Source organism: Narcine bancroftii, unplaced genomic scaffold (genome assembly GCF_036971445.1).
Source record: "Narcine bancroftii isolate sNarBan1 unplaced genomic scaffold, sNarBan1.hap1 Scaffold_258, whole genome shotgun sequence".
Taxonomy (NCBI): domain Eukaryota; kingdom Metazoa; phylum Chordata; class Chondrichthyes; order Torpediniformes; family Narcinidae; genus Narcine; species Narcine bancroftii.
Window position 1 is genome coordinate 246,375 of NW_027211993.1, and position 20,500 is coordinate 266,874.

At 42.1% G+C, this 20,500-nt stretch overlaps 1 protein-coding gene across 6 annotated transcripts in view; it reads left to right on the forward strand.

Annotated features, from left to right (window-relative positions):
* Positions 1 to 20,500, forward strand: part of nktr (natural killer cell triggering receptor) — a 210,864-nt gene that overhangs the window by 41,186 nt on the left and 149,178 nt on the right. The window contains exon 1 of one of the 6 annotated variants that reach the window (XM_069912895.1): positions 2,831 to 2,913. The exons of the other annotated variants lie outside the window; for them this stretch is intronic. The gene's annotated coding sequence lies outside the window, so the exon portion shown is untranslated. Of the gene's footprint in view, positions 1 to 2,830; positions 2,914 to 20,500 lie in introns of those variants that run through there. 6 annotated transcript variants of the gene reach the window in all.

The window sequence follows — 20,500 nt, forward strand, 5'->3', positions numbered from 1 at the left end:
AAGTCACCAACAGCCTGCTGCCTGTTGATAAAGGTCAATATACCTTTATTGTTAAGTAATAAAACTGGTGTAGTATTACATGAAATTAACTTTAGTTTGCCGTAAGCAGACGAAGATTTGCCATCAGCAGAAATATCCTGGCGCCCTTTACTGTCAGAGTAAGAAAAGCAAAAGAAAGTCTCCCCAGAGACACTGACTGACCATGGATTCGTCTCCAGCGCTCCCGCAGCATCTGCAACCATCAATCCAAACCATCGGCAACCTGAGCTCCAGATCCAATCCTCCAACATGATCAGGAAGTCTTCAGCGCCCTCGGCACCCTCTCGCATCCTGGTTCCAATATCTGGAACCCCTCCAGCCAGTCTCAAGCCAATGTCCAGCAGTCCGCAGCCTGGTGTGAGACCTTTGACCATAGTTGCCAGCAATCCGCATCCTGCATGGGTTCCTCTCCTTGAGTCACCAATAAATAGCCTGCAGCTGTGTGTTAGCACAACAACATGGGCCAAAGGGCCTGTACTGAGCTCTAATGTTCAGTTCTGATAACTACACTTGTATTTATACTATTGTAGTTGATGTATCTACAGTTTAGCTGCAAGAAGGAAGAATTTTGGTACATCAACACTAATATAAGGAAATAACTCTCATCATCAATGCAAGGAAGCAATTTACAAGGTCTTTAAAATGAAATCACTGTTTATCCTTCTCTAGCATTCCCTTCCCACACTTGGCATTATGTTGCCAATTTGTTTTCCACGTTATTTTTTTAAATATCATTACTGGAAGAATTTGCAAGTTTCTAGAAACTTTTGATACTGTTGCTCAAAATTAGCTGAATTTTGAATAGAAGTCCGTTCCTATCTTTTAAATTTGCAAATCCCAGGAAACTCCTTTTTTGACATCATTCGTAATCTCATCAATGGCTGATAAGGTGGCAATTTGAAAACTTTGTGCCATTTCATCACAAAATGGTATTGGATCAGCGGAAAAAATGTCAGATGTTACAACATGTTAATCAAACAGGCAACCAGGATATCACATCCGTTGGCATTTCATGGAAAAGTATGCAGCTTATCAAGTTTGAATTTGGCTCTGACAACCTTGTGAGTTGCAAAATTCCATTTCAATAATGGCAAAGAAAAGAAGGTCGAAGAAAAATTAGACACTAAACCATGGTGATCTCTTTACCCAAATGAGAAATACATGAAATATTTCTGAGTTCTTTCCCAAGAATGTCTCAGTAAGACACCCAGTTTGTGTAGCTGGTTTGAAAAATTTGGGGGTTTAATCTAGTTTGGATTCAGCATTAAAAACTGGAGAAAATGGGAGCAGGAGTAGAGCATCTGGCTCCGCCATTTAATGTGATCATGTCTGACCTGATGATGAACTCATCTCCACCTCCTTGCCTTTTTCCCATTCTCCCTTATTTCATTTACTATGTAGAAATCTATCCAACCGTGTCTCAAGTATATTTACTGAGGTCGCATTCCATAGATTCACCACCCTCTGGGAAAAGCGGTTCATCCTCATCTCTGTCCTCAATCTACTATCCTGAATAGATAGTTTTTCGAGGAGATTACCAGGAAAGTAGGCAACGGAAAAGCTGTAGATCTTATTGATTTTAGTTAGGCCTTTGACAAGGTCCCACGTGGGAGGTTAGTCAGGAAGATTCAGTTGCTAGGTATTCATGGTGAAGTAGTGAACTGGATTTGACCATGGCTGGATGGGAGAAGCCAGAGAGCAGTGGTGGATGATTGCTTCTCAGACTGGAGGCCTATGACTAGTGGGGAGCCTAGGGATTGGTGCTGGGACTATTGTTTGTCATCTATATCATTGATCTCGATGATAATGTGGTAAGTTGGATCAGCAAGTTTGCAGATGACACTAAAATTGGAGGTGTTGTGGACAGCGAAGGTCTTCAAAGCTTGCAGAGGGATCTGGACCAGCTGGAAAAATGGCAGTTGGAATTTAATGCAGACAAGAGTGAGGAGTTGGGTTTTGGAAGGACAAACCAAGAAAGGACATGCGCCGTAAATGGTAGGACACAGGAGTGTGGTAGAACAGAGGGATCTGGGAATAGATACATAATTCCCTGAAAGTGGTGACACAAGTGGGTAGGGTTGACATATTGGCCTTCATAAATCAAAGCATTGAGTACAGGTGTTGGGATGTTGTGTAAAATTGCATTGGTGAAGCCAAATTTGGAGTATTGTGTGCAGGTTTGGTCACGTAACTACAGGAAAGATATCATTAAGATAGAAAGAGGGCAGAGAAGATTTACCCGGATTTCAGCAACTGAGTTCCAGAGAAAGGTTAAGCGTAGAAAAATGAGGGGAGATTTGATAGAAATTATTTAAAATTATAAGGAGGACAGTCAGAGTAAATGTAAATAGGCTTTTTCCACTGAGGGTGATTGAGATACAAACCAGAGGACATGGGTTAAGAGTGAAAGGGGAAATGAAAGGTCTTGGGTGGTGCTTCTTCACACAGAGAGTGGTGGGAGTGTGGAACAAGCTTCTAGCTGAAGTTGTGAATGCAGCTCAATTTTAACATTTAAGAAGAATTTGGATAGGTACATGGATGGGAGAGATGAAGGGCAGTGGGACTAGGCAAAATAAAGTGGTTCAGCATGAACTAGGAGGGCCAAAGAGACCAGTTTCTGTACTGTAATGTGGAATTTTAAGGCTATGTCCCCTAGTTCTGGTCACCCTTACCAATGGAAGCAACTTTCCGACTTCAATCTATGCCTTTCATAATTTTATACAATTCTTAAAGATCCCCTCTCATTCTTCTAAATTCCAGTGATTGCAATCCCAGACGACTCGGTCTCTGTTCATAGGCCAACTCGTTCATCTCTGGAATCAACCTGGTGAATCTCCTTTGCATCGCCTCCAAAGCCTGTGCATCCTTCCTCAAGTAAGGCGACCAGAACTGCACACAGTCCTCCAGACCATTATCTTGTATAGTCCATGAACATCGAACAGTATGGGGTCTTAGCCCATGAAATTGTACAAACCTATATAAACCTACTCCAAGGCCAGTCTTACCCTTCCCTTACTCGTACTCCATAACCCTCTATTTTTCTTGCATCCATGTGCCTTCCTGAGTCTTAAATGTCCTAATTGTTTCAGCCTCCACTGTCACCTCCGGTAATATGTTTCAGGTTCCCACCGCTCTGTTTTTTAAAAAAAAAGTGACCTCTGACATCTCGCCCAAATTAAATCTCGCCCAAATTTTCCTCCACTCACCTTACACAGATGTCTTCTGACATTGGTTGTTACCGTCCTGGGACAAAGCCAGTGGTGGACTGCTCTGTCTCTGCCTCTCATAATTATGCACCTCTGTTCAGTCGCCTCTCTTCATCTGTTGCTCCAAAGAGAAATATTTTAGCATGCTCAACTTTTCTCTGCAGTGAAAACAGTTAAATTTAGAAAATAAAAACAAAGTGAATCTGGAGCAAATAAAAAATATTATTGAAAGTGTCTGAAAGTGTGGAAGGAGATGTCCATTCGAAAGAAAAGGGGGAGGATGAAACTGGGGTAGGAAGGTGATAGGTGGTTCAAGAGGGAATGAAGATTGATGGAGAGATGGGGAAAGGATGGAGTTGGGGGACACATGGGTAATGGGTGGAAATTGAAATGGATATTTCAGATTTATTGTCAGAATAAATACACAAGATTATTTTTCCTGCGGAAGCAGCAGAATTACCACTAATTGGATGTGCAAAAATAAACTGTACACAGTGTAAAAATGTAAACAAAAAATTAACAGATAACGAATGTAATTGAACTGTGCAATACAGAGAACAGAAGAAAATCAATAAAGTGAATGGCTGATTTACACTGATCTGATTTTTATTTACTTTATATTCTCATCACAATTAACCCACCAACACCGTCTTTTCTCCAGGGTAGGGAAGTCTAAAACTAGAGTGTACAGGTTTGAGGTGAGAGGGAAAAGATTTCAAAAGCTGCTCTTTGGGGCATCCTTTTCACATGAAGGATAGTCGGTGTGTAGAACAAGCTGCCAGAGGAAATGGCAGAGGCAGGTACATGGGTGAGAAAAGTTTAGAGAGATGAGGACCAAATGGAACTAGCAATTTGGTCAGCATGAATGAGTTGGGCTGAAGGACAGGTTTCCATCCATGCATGTCTCTGTCGTACATATCTTTGGGATATGGTGGATATGTTGTGGGAAGAATGTGTAATCACACTGACACCACCAGAACTCTGAGGTAGCAATTCCACAATACAGATGTTGATTGGAATATTCCCTGAAGAAAGGGTTTTGGCCTAAAATACCGATTATCTATTGCCTTCCATGGATGCTCCTCCAGCATTTCATGTATCTTCATCTTTACAATCATAAAATTACATTCCCTTTGCTCTGTCCCCATTAAATCTGCATTTGAACTTGAGCTGATCAGAAATTATTAGAATATTTTTATTCCTATTGTCAAGCAAGTGGAATACCACCTGGAATAAGGTGGCCATTTCCAACTTAATAAAACAGAGGACAGAAACTCTTTCAGCGAGGGGTGGGGGAGGGGCTTACCTGCCATGATCTTTCATGCACCGCCATCACTCTTCTCCCTCATTGCGCCTGCGCCAGTCGCCTCCTCATGCACTGCTGTCACACTTCCACCCCCCCCCCCCCCTTCGTCCATGCACAAGAGAAGAAACTCGCCATGCATGCCAAAATTAAAAGTGCCCTTTTTGCCCCTTAATTTGTCTTCCATTTGGGGATGTATACCCCAAAAATGGAGGAGAAATTAACATCTGGCTTGAGGCGGCGCCAAACGGAGGACAGAGGGCTCCGAAGCTGGACTGTCCGGCCACCTCAGTAACTTGAGCAGAGCAGGCCTGTTGCTGATGTTTAACAGTCAGTCTGGCAGAGTAATGTAATCACGAGAGAATGTGATTCTTCTGCAGTTGGCTTTAAACAACCTGGAGGTGCATCTTTCCAGATGGTGGTGGGGGAAGCTCATTACTGCTTTGTGATAATTAGATCTGCAGAGATTTTTGATACAGGGCATGCATGTCGGGGGCAAGTGTAAAAGCAAGTTCATTTTTGCAGAGAAGCAAGTGCCTGGAATGGGCTGCCAGGGATGGTGGTAGCAGATTCAATAGCCTTTTTTCCACAGGAATTAACTGGGACAGGGGCCAGTGGAAAAAAGAATGGTCAGCATGCCGGCATAAATGATGCCATTTCATGCCAGAGTTTAACCACCTCGATCCCAACTTGGCTGATGCCAGCGTGCTCATAAAACCGGTGGAAAAGAGACTGTTGGACAAATAACTAGACAGGGAATGGATATGAATCTTGTGGAGGCAGAAGAGATTAATTTGGTGTCATGTCTACTATAAACATGGGCAGAAGAGCCTGTTGCTGTGCTATTGCACAAATACAAGTGCATATTAACATGTTATCTGGGTTTTAATGTCTAGTTTTGTGTTTTGGCAGTTTGAGTGGCACACCAAGCCAATTTGGAAAGAAGTCCATATCATTGCTGCAAGTTTATCTTAGCATTTGGTGGGATTTATTTTTGGTAATGATCCAGTTAGTTATTCTGAAACTTTCCTGAAAGATGATCTCCATTACTGATGCCAGTTTTCATCCCAATTTTATTTAGCTGGTAATGCAATTTGCTTGTCTGCTCTCCCCCCCCCCAAAAAAAAAAGCCTAACAATGTTTTCTGTTTATTTATTTATCTTGGGAAGTTATTGAATCCCCTTCCACCTTATTTCAGGTGTTGTATTTGCATATCATAGTTTGTAATATTATTTTCTAACTGATTCTTTTGTCAATTATGTTATGAGCCCAGAGGAATCCTAAAACCAGCAACAATAGAAATTCACCAAGACAATGGTTACTGAAACAAAAATATTTTTAATTTTCTTCATACATAATAATAAGATCAATATTTAACATTGCTATTAACTTAACCCCCTTCTAATTCTAAGCAAACAGGTATATTCAGGAAATTTCTTTGTATCGCTGTCCAATCATTCACTTTTCACTTCTCCAAGTTCACTGGGATCAGGCAGTTTTCATACTGTGCACAGAATTTAACATTTATGATCTTAACCAGGCTCTGGTGCTTTAATTTAAATTGTTACGGCTCAGGAAGGTTCTTGTTTCAGCGAAGCAATCTCTCTCTCCCTTTCATGCTCTTGCTCTCTCTTTGCAAAACCACATGACCCCTCTTAGAACTGCAAATTTCAAGCTGGTACCAATTTTAATAGCAAGAGATTTAACAGTTTGTGAGCCTGGACATCTGTTCTTTAAAGTCAATGTCCATTTCAATTCTACAACATCAGTCCCAATAACACCTATTTGTGAAGTCATCATGAGCACTCTTCATGGTTTCTGTAAAAACACTGGCAGACATGAAGTCTCTGCTTAGGCTTAACTCTTGCATTTAAAATTAGATGTGTTTTGAACTGTTATGGAGATGTCTGTTTGTGAAGTATATCTAAACTAATACCTAAACCCCCACAATGTAACCTTACCCCTTAATTATATTTAATTCCATAATTGTATTAACTTATTCCAAAACAATTATTACATCTAACTTGAAGCAATTCTGCTACTGGAAGTATTCTTTCTTAGTGATATTGAAGAAGGTGCACAGATTTTTCCCTTTCATATAGCATTCAGTGCTGTGAATTTTGAACGAATGCTGGGAGTAGTCAACAAATCAGGCAGGATATTTCTCTAAATCGAAACAAACTGCCAAGAGACCTCACTCCGTCAGATGGCATATGGAGAGAAAGGGGCAGTCGATGTTTCTGGTTGAGTCCCTTCAATGTGGACTCAACTTCTCTGAATGCCTCCCAAATCTGAATCTTTTACTCAATTTAAAGAAAAATACCCAAGTTTCTCTTGTGAATGGAGAAGAAAGAGGGTGGAGAGCTGCAGGAGACAGATAGATAAGATAGGGAGAACAGGGAGTGGTCTAACAGAAACCAGAGAAGACAATGTTAATGCCATGTGGTTGGAGAGTGCCCAGACAGAATATTGTGTTACACCTCCACTTTACGCAAGGCCCTGGTTTCATTATGAGGCCGTGGACGGACATGTCAGCACGGGAGTGGGACACAGAATTGAAATGGTTGCCCACTGGAAGATCTGTGTCATTGATGTGGACAGAGCAAAGGTGCTCAGTGAAGCAATCTCTCCGATGTAGAGAAGGCCAAAGCGGCAGCACTGGATGACTCCTGCAGATTCACATGTGAAGATGTGAGGTGTTTTCACTTGGAAGGACACAGGGGAAGGTGCCAAGGGGGCAGTTAGTGGGAAAGGATGTGTACATGAGGGAGTCATAGAGGGAGTGGCTCCTATGGAGGGTGAAGAGGAGAGGGCAGGATAATGTGTTGGATGCAGAGGCTGGTGGGGGTCATAGGTTAGGGTAAGGAGAATCCAGTTTTTCATGCACCCAGGGGCAGAGGAGGCTGGGGCAGATGTGCGATGAGTAAGGGCTGAGTTGATGGTGGTAGAGGGAAAGCCATGTTGGATGATCTGAGATGGAATGTCTCATCTTGATTGTGCCTAATGGTTTTTCTGTCGATATGAAAATCGTTAATAAGAAATATCAATTGTTAATACTTGATATTTTCTTTTTAAAAAATTTGAGCTAGATTCAGTCTAATTTAGCTACTTTATTCTGGAGATTTTATTTTTAATTTGGGCATACTGCACGGTAACAAGCCAATTCGACCCTATGAGTCAGTGCTGCCCAATTTACACCCCATTAGCCTACACCCCGGTATATTTCTGAAGGGTGGGAGGAATCCAGAGCCCCCGGAGAAAACCCATGCGAGACAAGAAGAATGTACAAACTTGTTACAGCCCGCGTAGGATTTGAACCCAGCTTCAGTCCTGATCACTGACGCTTTAAAGGCTTTGTACTAACCGCTACACCAACTGTGCCGCCCTGTGTTTTTTTATTAAAATTTAAAGCCTTCTTGGCCAAAGAAAGTTCATATTCTGTGGTTTGCAATTGAGTTGGAATATTCTGGCGACTATTGAACAAAGATTTTGGGTCAGAGTGTGGTGTGTGTGATTGATGACATTTTAATCCATTGATCTGTATTAGATTTAAATCTAACACCATATTTTGGGTTTGCATTCTTCGGATTTTCTGATTTAATCCCTTTGATGCTACTGCGGTGCCTCTTTAGTGCAGTGCTGTACTGTTCACATCTTCCATTTGCCAAAGTGTTCCTCACGATAACTTTGACTGTGACATTTCCAATGAGCTATGCATGTCAGGGAATGTGACTGCATATCCTGTTCTTAACAGGATATTCATGTCAGTATTGTTTATGCATGCAAAGGGTTGTATTTTGTACCAAATGAAAACAACCTGGTTTTTGAAACTTGGTGCCTGTGTTTGCCATTCGAATGCTTATTTGTTCTTAGTGGAGGAGGGTGTGGTGATGAGGCTTGCTGGCAATTGATAAATAAGATTTACAACCAGGTCTTGGGGGAAGGCAATTCCTTAAGATGTTCCCAGACCTTGAAAGGCATTGTACATTTGCAAGAGTTTGGATTTCCTTGTGGTATAGTTGCCCTCCGTTTTCTGTGAAAACTCAGCAAAATAATGGAGACCTTTCATTGAAAATGAGCTAATAGGACGTTTAGTTTGTTGTGGAAAACTGATACTGAGTTTGAGCCAGTAATGACCATTGTGCAGGATTGAAGGTACATGACTGAAGGTCATTCTGACCTTAATCAACATAAATAACAGTACTCCATGCAGCCCAAAGGGGAACATGTTCATCATGTTAGAATATTTTTCTGGCTAGATTCCTATGAGAAAAACTTGGTCAAGTTTAAGCTTTAAGTTTATTTGTTATTAAATACCCAGTCCAGTGAGACAGGTTTTTCTGCAGGTTATCTGTAATGTTCATACAGCCATGTAAAGAGCACAATTTACAGAGTTTAAGGTTGCAATGAAAGGAAGATCAATTTAGCTCCAAACAAGGACTGCATGATAAGATTTAGGAGCCTGGTGGCTGCGAGAAAGAAACTGTCTTTAAACTTGTTGGTTCATACCGTCACACTTTTAAGCTGTTTCCCTAATGGGAGGAGGGAGGATAGAGAGGGTCTGCCTACGCTGGATCCTTTAGTATGTTGGCTGCCTTTCCAAGGCAGCATGAGATATAGATGGAGTCCATGGTGGGGAGGGTAGTTTGTGTGATGTTCTAAGCTGCATTCACCAATCTTTTGTAGCTTTTTCCAATGTTGAAGATAGTGCTTCTGAGTTCTCGTCTTTAGGCTCCTATACCTTTTTCCCGATGGTAGTAAAATAAAGAGGGCATGGCCTGGGAGGTGGGAGTCCTTGAGGATAGAGGCTGCGTTAAGACACCACCTCTTGTAGGAGTCCTCGATGGAGTGAAGGCTGGTGCCCATGATGTTCAAGGCCAAGTTGACACCATCTGGAGTTTTTTCTTGTCCTGAGCATTGGCATCTCCATTCCAGCCAGAATGCTTTTCAAGAGTCTTCGGTGACATACCGAGTCTCCTCAGACACCGCACAAAGTATAGGCGCTGGAGAGCTTTCTTCATGATTGCATCGACATGGAGGCTCCAGGACAGAACTTCGGAGATGTTAACACCCAGGAATTTTAAGTTCTTGACCCTCTCCATGAATGAGCACTCGAGGACTGGATCGTGTTCTCCTCACTTCCTCCTGAAGTCCTCAATCATCTCCTTGGTTTTGCTAACATTGAGCGTAAGGTTGTTCGCGTGACGCCACTCAACGAGCTGATCCAGCAAGTCTGCTCTCGCTGGTGTCCCTGTGGAAGTTGATGAGGGACAAGGGGAACATGCGGAACTTCCTTAGTCTTTTTTTTAAAAAGTAGAGGCATCGGTGCACTTTCAATGTGCTTGTCCCAGGTCAGGTCATCATTGATTCCCCCTTACAAAATTGAAACTATCTCCTCATTTTTCGCACCATTAATGGAGACGGGAATGTGGACTCTTGAAGTTATTGATCATTTCCTTTGTCTTATTTATTAATGTTAAGAGAGAAATTGTTTTTGCAGTTCAGTATGGAAGGCACAATATTTTATATATACCACAATTATTTGGTTATTTTTTTAAAAATTGAAAATATCATGGTATGAAACCAATCCACCTCAGTTCAAAAGTTGCTAAATTGGAATCATAGGATCATAAATGTACATGTCATTCAGCTCAACTTGAGAGTAATCTCATCAGTTCATTCCCGTGCACTCTTCCAAAGCCCTGGAAAGTATTTTCCACTAATTACTGATCCACCTTTGAAAATCACAATCGATCACACTCGTTGGCAATGAATTCCAGAACATAAATGAAATGAAAAAAGTTATTTGCAAACCCCTTGATTCTTTTTGATGAAATTTTAAATGTTGCCCCTTTTTATGTGAACCATCTATTTATGGGGACAGCATCTAATTTCTTCATCGAAACATTGCAATCTTATCCAAAGATGGTGCAGGGTTAATTTTAGTGGTGTAACAGGTCCTCCCTGCACACACCCACACTGGCCAAATAAACCCATGTATCCTAATTAATGTTCAAGGGAGGAATCCTACGTGTGGATAGGAAGAACATACAAATTCCTTGCGAAAGTAACAGATTCGAACCCGGGTCACTGGTGCTGCAATAATGTGGTGCTCACCGCCATGCGAATGGTGATACAATGGTATTTACAATGTGATACAATGGTGATACAATGTGATACAATGGCGATACAATGGCGATACAATGTGATACAATGGCGATACAATGTGATACAATGGTGATACAATGGTATTTACAATGTGATACAATGGTGATACAATGGTATTTACAATGTGATACAATGGTGATACAATGGTGATACAATGTGATACAATGTGATACAATGGTATATACAATGGTATTTAGTAAACCTCTGCATCTTCACATAGGGATTTATTACCCCTTGCTGAAGTGTGGTGACCAGAACTGGATGTATTATTCTAATTGCTTCCTAACCAGTGTTTTGAATGGAGGTGTTATTCAGTTAAAGTTTGGTTAGTGAAAATTCAATCTGCTTGAGAAACTCAGCAGGTTGAGCAGCATCATTTGGGGAGGGGGAGGTTTTGTTGATGTTTTGGGTCGAAATCCGTCATAAAGACTGATTTGGAGTGGGGAGATGGTCAGTATTAGAAGACATACAGCGCGGTAACAGGCCCTTTCGGCCCATAAGCCTGTGCCGTCAATAACATCCAATTGGCCGACAATCCCTGGCATGTTCTGGAGGGTGGGAAGAAACCGGAGACCCCAGGAAAACCTTCGCGGACACAGGGAGAATGTATAAACTCCTTATAGACAGTGCGGGATTCGAAACCAGGTCCTGATTGCTGGCGCTGTAATAGATAGCATTGTGCTAACTACTAATGCTAATCGTGCCACTCAACATGGGAGTTTCAGCTGCACCCCTCTCTTTTCTCTCTTTGTCTGGTGGCTGTCGATTACCTGCCTCCCAGCTCCACCCTTCACCCACCATCCGTCATTCTTCACTCCTCGCTGGTTCTCCAATCCTCAACTGGCTTCTGAATTGCCACACCCAGCCCCCCTTCTCCTTACAGGGGCAATCTTGATGAAATGATTTAATCCAGTGTTGACAATACATTTCCCTCCCTACTCCCACTGCTGAAGTTGCTCAACTTATCTGAGTTTCTCCAGCAGATTGTAGTTTGCACCAGCTTCCAGCATATTCCGTCTTCTTGGTTAGCTTTATTTTTGATCCCAGAAACTACACTTGGATCATTGCATTGCAAAGAAATAGCACTGCTTTTAATTTTCATAGACATGGGGTCATCATGAGGTTGACAAAATGACTCTTGGATTTTAAAATACCAGGACAGTGTCCACTACTGTCATTTTTTTTTCCAGACCTTCTCTGCATTGCTTGTTGGAACAATAGTCACACTCTTGCATGCTAAAGGAATTATCAAAAATACTTAAAGTCTGTATTTGCATGACTTTGTTGAAAGGGTGGAAGATGGAGGTTTTATTTGGAAAGAGCCTTCTGCAAATCACAGATAAAATAGCACATTTGACGTAGCAGTTAGAGCAACACCTTTACAGAGCCAGTGATCGGGACTGGACCAGGTTTTGAATCCTGTGCTGCCTGTAAGGAGTTTGTACATTCTCCCCGTGTCTGCATGGCTTTTCTCCCAGGGGCTCTGGTTTCCTCCCACCATTCAAAACGTAAATTGGGCGGTACGGACTCATGGGCCGAAATGGCCTGTTACCGTGCTACATGTCTAAATTTAAAAAAACCATTTAAATAACCGATTCATGTGCTTTGATTCTATGCTGGAAATTAGAAAATGAAAAAACATAAAAAAAATAAATGATCTGAGATCAGTCAGTACCTCTGAACAAAACGGACATGTTGACTTTCAGGCCCAGACCAAAGATGTCCCTTTTCTTTTGCACAGTTTTGGCCTCCATTCATTCAGTAGGATAAAAATAAGCGCTGACCATTTAAGACGTGGGCTGTGACTTTTTGGAATTCTCAATCCCAGAGATTAATGGTAGCTTTTGAGGATATTCAATGTGGCTGTTATTTTTATGACAATGGGAATGGTGAGAGCACAAGAAAATGGTGTTCGTACTTGACTGGATCATCTGTGATCTTATTGAATGATAGAGGTTTTGTGTGTTCTATTTAATTTAAAATTCGGCATTGCCATTTGGAATAGATCTTGGGAAAGGACTGGAGGGAGTAAGGAACTTTTTTCAGACTGACTGCGATCTTCAAGCTTCAAATTGAATAGGTTGCAAGATTATATTTAAAGTAATACAGTATTGTACTTATTTACTGCCAGCTTTCAGGGATAACTGGATTATCCCTGTGAACTTCATTAATCTTTTACCATTTCTAATATTCTTGGTATCAATAAAGCAATCCTTGACAGAAGTATACAAATTATGAGAGGCATAGATAGGAAAGATATTTGGGTGGCACGGTTAGTGTAGCCTTTAACACGATGCTATTACATTGCCAACGACCCAAATTCGAAGGAGTTTGTACATTCTCCCTGTATCTGTGTGGGTTTCTGCCAGGTGCTCCAGTTTACTTTCTCCCTCCAAAATGTATGGGGATTGTAGGTTAATTGGGGAATTTGGGTGGCACGGGCTTAAGGGCCGGAAGGGCCTGTTTCCATCTTTAATACACAGTCTGAGCCGAGACCTGGGAAAACATGCATCTTTTCTCCTTTCTCAGAAATCATTTCTCATATGATATGTAGAAAATTAATGGCAGAGTGGGAGTGCTATGAGTGTTTGACCTGATGGGCTGAATAGTGTTCTGTATCTTATGAAGCCATGGGGAGGGGGGTTGGGGGTGAAATGTATTTAAGACGCAGTTCAATAGAGTTTTGAATAATAATGAAATTAGGAGTTATGAAGAACAGGGAGTAGATGGAGCTGAGTCCATGGCCAGATCAGCTATGATCTTCTTGATGGCCTACTCCTGTTCCTATTTCTTCTGAAACTTTTTCCCGTGGCACAAGTGTTGAATATGAGGGCGTAGGTATAATGTGATGAATGAGAGGGTTAGAGATCAATGGAGTAACCCAGAAATTGGTTGTCATCTTGAACCCAGAGCCTCTGAAAGATGGCTGAGGCAGATACTCACAATGTTTGGGAAGTATCCAATGAGCCTCCCAACCATACCCTGGTAAATGGGATTAAGGTAGATGAGTTCTTGGTGTTCATGAGGATGTCTGGATCAAAGGGCCTGTTTCTGAGCTGTATGACTCAATCATAATTGCTGTAAAAACGTTGCTTGGGATTTTCTTGTTAGTCAAGTTTGTGGGATGAGATCAGGATCTTTTTGAATAGCCTTTCTGTATTTCTTTCATAATGATGAATGGTTATGTCTGCTTTAACTTTTTTGCCTAATACTATCAACTATTTTTGCTGGAAGATGTCACATGATCTTCTTGCGCTTGAACTCCCATGTGGGATATGGAGTTCTAGCCAATGTGTGAGAAATAAAAGCTAGGTTTACTGCAGCTGTTTCATTGTGCTTACTGCTGCAGTAGATGATAAATTCCATTAGTGCTTCAAGAGGATCTTGTCCTATGTTCAAGAATGTGGCTTTTTTGGGTCACTTTCACTGGAATAAAAGACGGGCAACGTTTCCCAATGAATTGCATCCTGCTGCATTTTGATGGTGCTCTTTTTAATGAAAAGTAAATGCTTTGTGATGTTTCTTAACTTTCACGTCAAGTTTGTGGTCAAAAAAATGGAATCCTTTCCTTTTCATCAATCTACATGTTGCTGACCTTTGGCCTGCTTTAATAGGAAATCAGCCAGCTCACCTTGAATTCAACTTTGAGCTGTTCGATACATTCTTTCCTTCTGATACAGATTTCAAATTCTTTGCATTGGTTGAATTAATTTATCAGTTTTCTTTAAAATGAACGTAATGATTTTTTTCCCTGGGTTCAGGATGTTTTTGCCTTCATGGAACAGAGCAGAAATTGCACAGACTGGCTCGGCTCAAACAAAAATTATACATGCCAGTCAGTGAACCCAATATTTTTAATGTCATACCAGCAGGTGTAGAATTTTACGTAGGAGTGATTTCTGAAAATAGCAAAAATGCATTAGATGATGAGATGGAGAATTTTGAATAAAAACACAAAAATGCTGGAGGTCTTGCAGCGTCCAAACCAATTAAAAAAAAAATCAAAAATAGACTTTATTCAAAATAAATTATTTACAAAAAAAAAGTTGAAATCTCTTCACACTCTTAGTTTTGTAACCATACATTTCCATCACAGTACATTGTTACATTAATTTCTATTTATATAATTGCCACCATTATTGCTCCTTCTTGTTACTATACTGTTGTTTGAGGGGCTTCCCCACTGACTCAGCCCCTCAATACCCCATAATGGAAGGACTCCAGCCTGTGGTCCTTCCCCACAGCACCTTCACGTTGGCTGTGCGTCTCTCAGCACATACTCCTGCAGCCTGGAATGTGCAGCATTCCCACACTTGACATCAGGCAAATCAAAGTGCATCTTTTGATGGTCTTCCAGCAGTTTTCGCTATCTGACTCTGTGTGTCCACGGGAATCTGTTGCACTGCTGTTGGGGATAAACCATGCAAAGGACCTTTCCATCATTCTCCACACACACTTAGTGAATCTGCATTTTGCAGAGAGGTGGGCAACTGTCTCCACTCCTCCACAGTCATCTTGGGGACAGCATGCATTGTGGGTGATGTCCCGGTTGTACAGGAAGGATATGACTGGGTGGACTCCTCTCAAAACCAGCCAGGCCAAATGCTGGTGGGTGTTAGTGAGCACTGGCATTGAGTCCGTCAGACGATCAGGAATCGCCCCACTCTGTCTTCGTCTCTCAGTATGCAGGCAATTCTGTGCTAACCACTGCCTGATAGATTTATGCTCAAAGGTGTTTGAACATTCGACTTGATCATGTCCAAAATTGAGACCTTTTTGGATAGATTTAGCAGTATTTTTAGAACTGGTTATATTTCATCAAGATCCATTGCTTTTCCTATTAGGTAATATATCTAGGATTAGACCAAAATTAAGATGTAACTTGTTTCAAAAGGAATCTGTGAAAATTGCACTGGCAGATGCAAGAAAAGGAATAGCAGTGTCATTCAATTTTGAGAATGGGTAGATGTACACCTCTTGGAACAAAAAGTGCATATAATTTAAGGTATAAATATAATTTCTTCAAAATTTGATGCCCATATCTTCATACTCTAGGCATCACATGAAATTATCCCCTTAACCTCAAAACCTTATCTCCTTGGTATTCAGAGCCAGCTCTTCAGTGCTTGACGTCCTGTTTTGCGGAAACTGCCGAAATGTTTGGCCTGGAAGTCAGCCTGAAGAAAACGGAGGTTCTCCATCAGCCAGCTCCCCACCATGACTACCAGCCCCCCCACATCTCCATCGGGCACACAAAACTCAAAACGGTCAACCAGTTTACCTATCTCGGCTGCACCATTTCATCGGATGCAAGGATCAACAACGAGAGAGACAACAGACTCGCCAAGGCAAATAGCGCCTTTGGAAGACTACACAAAAGAGTCTGGCAAAACAACCAATTGAAGAACCTCACAAAAATAAGCATATACAGAGCTGTTGTCGTACCCACACTCCTGTTCGGCTCCGAATCATGGGTCCTCTACCGCCATCACCTACGGCTTCTAGAACGCTTCCATCAGCGTTGTCTCCGCTCCATCCTCAACATTCATTGGAGCGACTTCATCACCAACATCGAAGTACTCAAGATGGCAGAGGCCGACAGCATCGAATCCACGCTGCTGAAGATCCAACTGCGCTGGGTAGGTCACGTCTCCAGAATGGAGGACCATCGCCTTCCCAAGATCGTGTTCTATGGCGAGCTCTCCACTGGCCACCGAGACAAAGGTGCACCAAAGAGGTACAAGGACTGCCTAAAGAAATCTCTTGGTGCCTGCCACATTGACCACCGCCAGTGGGCTGATCTCGCCTCAAACCGTGCATCTTGGCGCCTCACAGTTCGGCGGGCAGCAACCTCCTTGGAAGAAGACCGCAGAGCCCACCTCACGGACAAAAGACAAAGGAGGAAAAACCCAACACCCAATCCCAACCCACCAATTTTCCCTTGCAACCGTGTCTGCCTGTCCCGCATCGGACTTGTTAGCCACAAACGAGCCTGCAGCTGACGTGGACATTACCCCTCCATAAATCTTCGTCCGCGAAGACAAGCCAAAGATTGTAAAGGCAAAATTTGATTAAATTGATTGTAATTTTAGTAACCAGATATATTTTTCTTTTTTCTTATACTTTTCCATTTTGTTTTTTTTTCTTTCTTTTCTATATTCCTTTCTTTGTTTTATTTTTCATGGGTTATTTGGGAGGGAGGGTGTGGTAGGGGTTGGGGCAGAATAAAATACTATGTATTATTGTTTAGACTTGAATGAAAAACAATCCATTAATACCTGTATCGAATGTAAATAAAATATTTTGAAAAATGGTGTTTGGAAAATCTTTTACACGAAGGATAGGTAATGTGGCAAAGTCCAGCTGACTGGGTCATTGCACTGCAACAGATCCAATGATGCAGTCGAAGCAACTGGCTGGAACAAGGAGCCAGCCTCTCGTCCCGCACAGACGAGACATACACATTCTTCAGCCAGACTGGAGTGTCGCGGTGCTTTAAATTCACGAGGAGAGACGCTCCCCAACCGCCTCCTTAACCTCACTATTACAAAGTTTCCTCCCTGCAGCAAGATACCCAGACAGAATGCACGGCAATAATTTCGCACACCCCTGACTGCACGGACAACCTATTGCGACCACCTCAGATAGTTCCTGAGCTGTGGCAGCCCACACTCCTGTATGAAAGTTACATCTCACTTAATTTAAGCAAAGTATTGCAGGCATTTCGCCTAGTGTGTTTGACTCTTGCCACTTTGAGAGTTGCTATTTTAATCTCCATTGTTTATTGGAGTCTCCAGTTCACAAATTTTGCAGCCCAGTGTCAATCATCCTGAGCCCGCATGCTCACCTATTTGGTGAACTGCAGCACTGATTTCGGGCTCAGGAGCAGGGGGTGATCATCCTAGTGGGGTCATTTTTGGCAAAGCTGGTGGTCTCTGTCTCAGTTGAGGTTGAGGGGGTCTTGACTTCACTGGGGGAGGTGATTTTAGTCATTTCCCCTTTCCAGTACTGCCTCTGCGTAGCTAGCTACATGTTTTGGGCTTGCTTTCAAGGGCTGTTGGAGCACTTGATCTCTACACAGTCCTTGGTGGGTGAATGATGGGTCCTTTGTTGTCCTCTCTCAGCTTCACCTTCAGTTGCCATTTGCTGGACCAAATTTCAAACATTTCCTTGAACAAAATGGCCCACGAAGGTGGGCATTGGCATGACTGGCATATGTGCACCGTTATCACTAGTTCCTTCTGGTTTGGGAAGGTAAAGAGTGGCTGCACCTTAAGTAGCAAGAGTGGAGCCATGTTCTCCTTCTGCAAGACCTGGAGCATCCTCTGCCATCCTGCCGGGGTTTTGAATGTCACATTGAAGTGACTGTTATCCATAACATACTGGAGGGAGAAGATATCCTTCACCTCAAATTTGCAGCATTCTATCAAAACTTTGTGGACAAAGGGGCCCTGGAAAAATGGGGGATCTTGGCTCAGTTCCTTCACTGCCATGATGATGGTGTTCTGGATTCTTTGCCCACTCAAGAGGTTTTCTGCTGCAGCCATCCTCATGATGCCCTCTTCAGGGTATGAGCAAAAAGTAGGAAGGAGAAAGCTGGAGGAGAAGGGAAGAAAGGGCAGGGGAGGAGCATTGGCCAACAGGCAAGAGGTGATCATTGGACATGGACAGAAGAACAGGAGAGGAAAGGTGAGAATTGATCAGGGGAAGGGGCTGGCTCTGTGAATGCAGACCTGGAGGAAAGGAGACCAAACTTGCTTGCACATTTATTTAAATTTCACTCCATGGAGGATCTTCTACAGCCACTTGAAAAGTTGGAAGGGAAAATGCAGCCCACTTGCCTGGCCATCTGTCCTATCAATCTTTATTGGTATATCCAGAAGTTGTGTGGAGATTTTTCCCATCTCTTGGATCGCATAGTAAGGTGATGATCTACAAGAATTAATTAGCCATCAAACAGTTAATAGCCTTTCCAACAAAAAGTAGTCCTCTAAATTCTCCTCTCCTTGTCAACGAGAAGTTGGATTTATTTGATGCATTACAGGGAGCCCACAGGAATGTCAAGGGTATGAGGTAGATATTTTTTTAAATATTAAGGATATATTATTTATGCTGAAAGTGAAACAGGTAAAAGATCAGTAATGATCATACTAGCAGTGTGGACATAAAAGACTGAATGTTTCCCCCCCCCCCCCCCCAAGTTTCTTGTGTTCTTTTTGTTCAGCTATTTTTATTTCTATTTTTCTGTTTCTTTCCACTGGTGGAGAAGGAAGGTTGTCAAAGGCCTGTATTAAGAAAAATTTAACTTAACCTCCACTACTGTTCACTCTGCTGACCCACGACTGTACAGCTAAACACAGCTCAAACCACATCATCAAGTTTGTTAACAACCAAACCGTGGTGGGCCTGATCAGTAAGAATAATGAGTCAGCGTACAGAGATGAAGTGCACTCGCTAACGGGCTGGTGCACAGCTAACAACCTGTATCTGAACCTCAAAAAAAGAGAGATGGTTGTGTTGACTTCAAGCGGGCGTCAGTGGATGACCATTGTCGGCTCGACCGTTGAGGTCGTCAAGAGTATCACGTTCCTTGGAATGCACTTGGCAGAGAACCTCATGTGATCCCTTAACACCAGCTCCATAGCCAAGAAAGGCCAGCAGTGCCTCTATTTCCTGCGAAGGCTGAGGAAAGTCCATCTCCCACCCTTTATCTTCGCTACATTCTACTGAGGATGTATCGAGAGCATCCTGTGCCTCTGCATCATTGCCTGGTTTGGTAGCTGTACGTCCTCCGACCACTAGACCCTGCAGAGGATAGTGAAGTCAGCGGAAAAGATCATTGGAGGTTCTCTTCCTTTCTGGGCACAATAATGTGCAGACATCTTATTTACTTTTTTTTTCAAAACTTTATTTATTAATTTTAACATATGAAGAAAGTAAGTAATTCACGTACAGAAAAAATACAAAATAAAGTAATACAAGTACAAAGTAACATAGTTAATACAATACCAATCTCGGCATCTCCCCCTAACAACTAAAAACTAAGACTAAAAAAAAAACTATTTTTAACCCCTAAACCCCCCCCTCCCCACCCCCACGATAAAGAGTGAAGAATTAATACTATTAGTATAATAAAAAAAATAAAAAATATATATCTTTAAAAAAAAGATCGAATTAGAGAAGAGGTCCTAAAAAGTGAGTACAGGCAGTTAGGTAGGGAGTTAAAAAGAAGGACCGCAAAGGGGGTAATCTCTGGATTACTCCCTGTGCCACGTGACAGTGTGAATAGAAATAGAATGAGGTGGAGGATTAACACGTGGCTGAAGGGGTGCAGTAAGGGGCAGGGTTTTAAGTTTCTGGATAACTGGGACCTTTTTTGGGGGAGATGTGACCTGTACAGTAAGGACGGGTTACACTTAAATCCCAGGGGGACCAGAATCCTGGCAGAGGTATTTGCTAGGGCTACTCAGGATCCTTTAAACTAGAATGGTTGGGGGGAGGGAACAAAATAGTACAGAGCAGTAAGGAGAAGGTTAGAATGCAAACAAAGAAAGTTTGTAGTAAGTATTTGAATATGGATGGGCAGGTGATAGAGAAGGGAAATGCTCTGGAAGAAGATGAAGGGCAATTGGCAGGAAAAGTAAATAATGTTGTTCTTAAAGATGAGGGAAAACAGGGATTAAAAAATGGGAAATCCCTGAAATTCATATATTTTAATGCCAGGAGTATTGTAAAAAAGGTGGATGAGCTGAAGGTGTGGATTGATACTTGGAAGTATGATGTG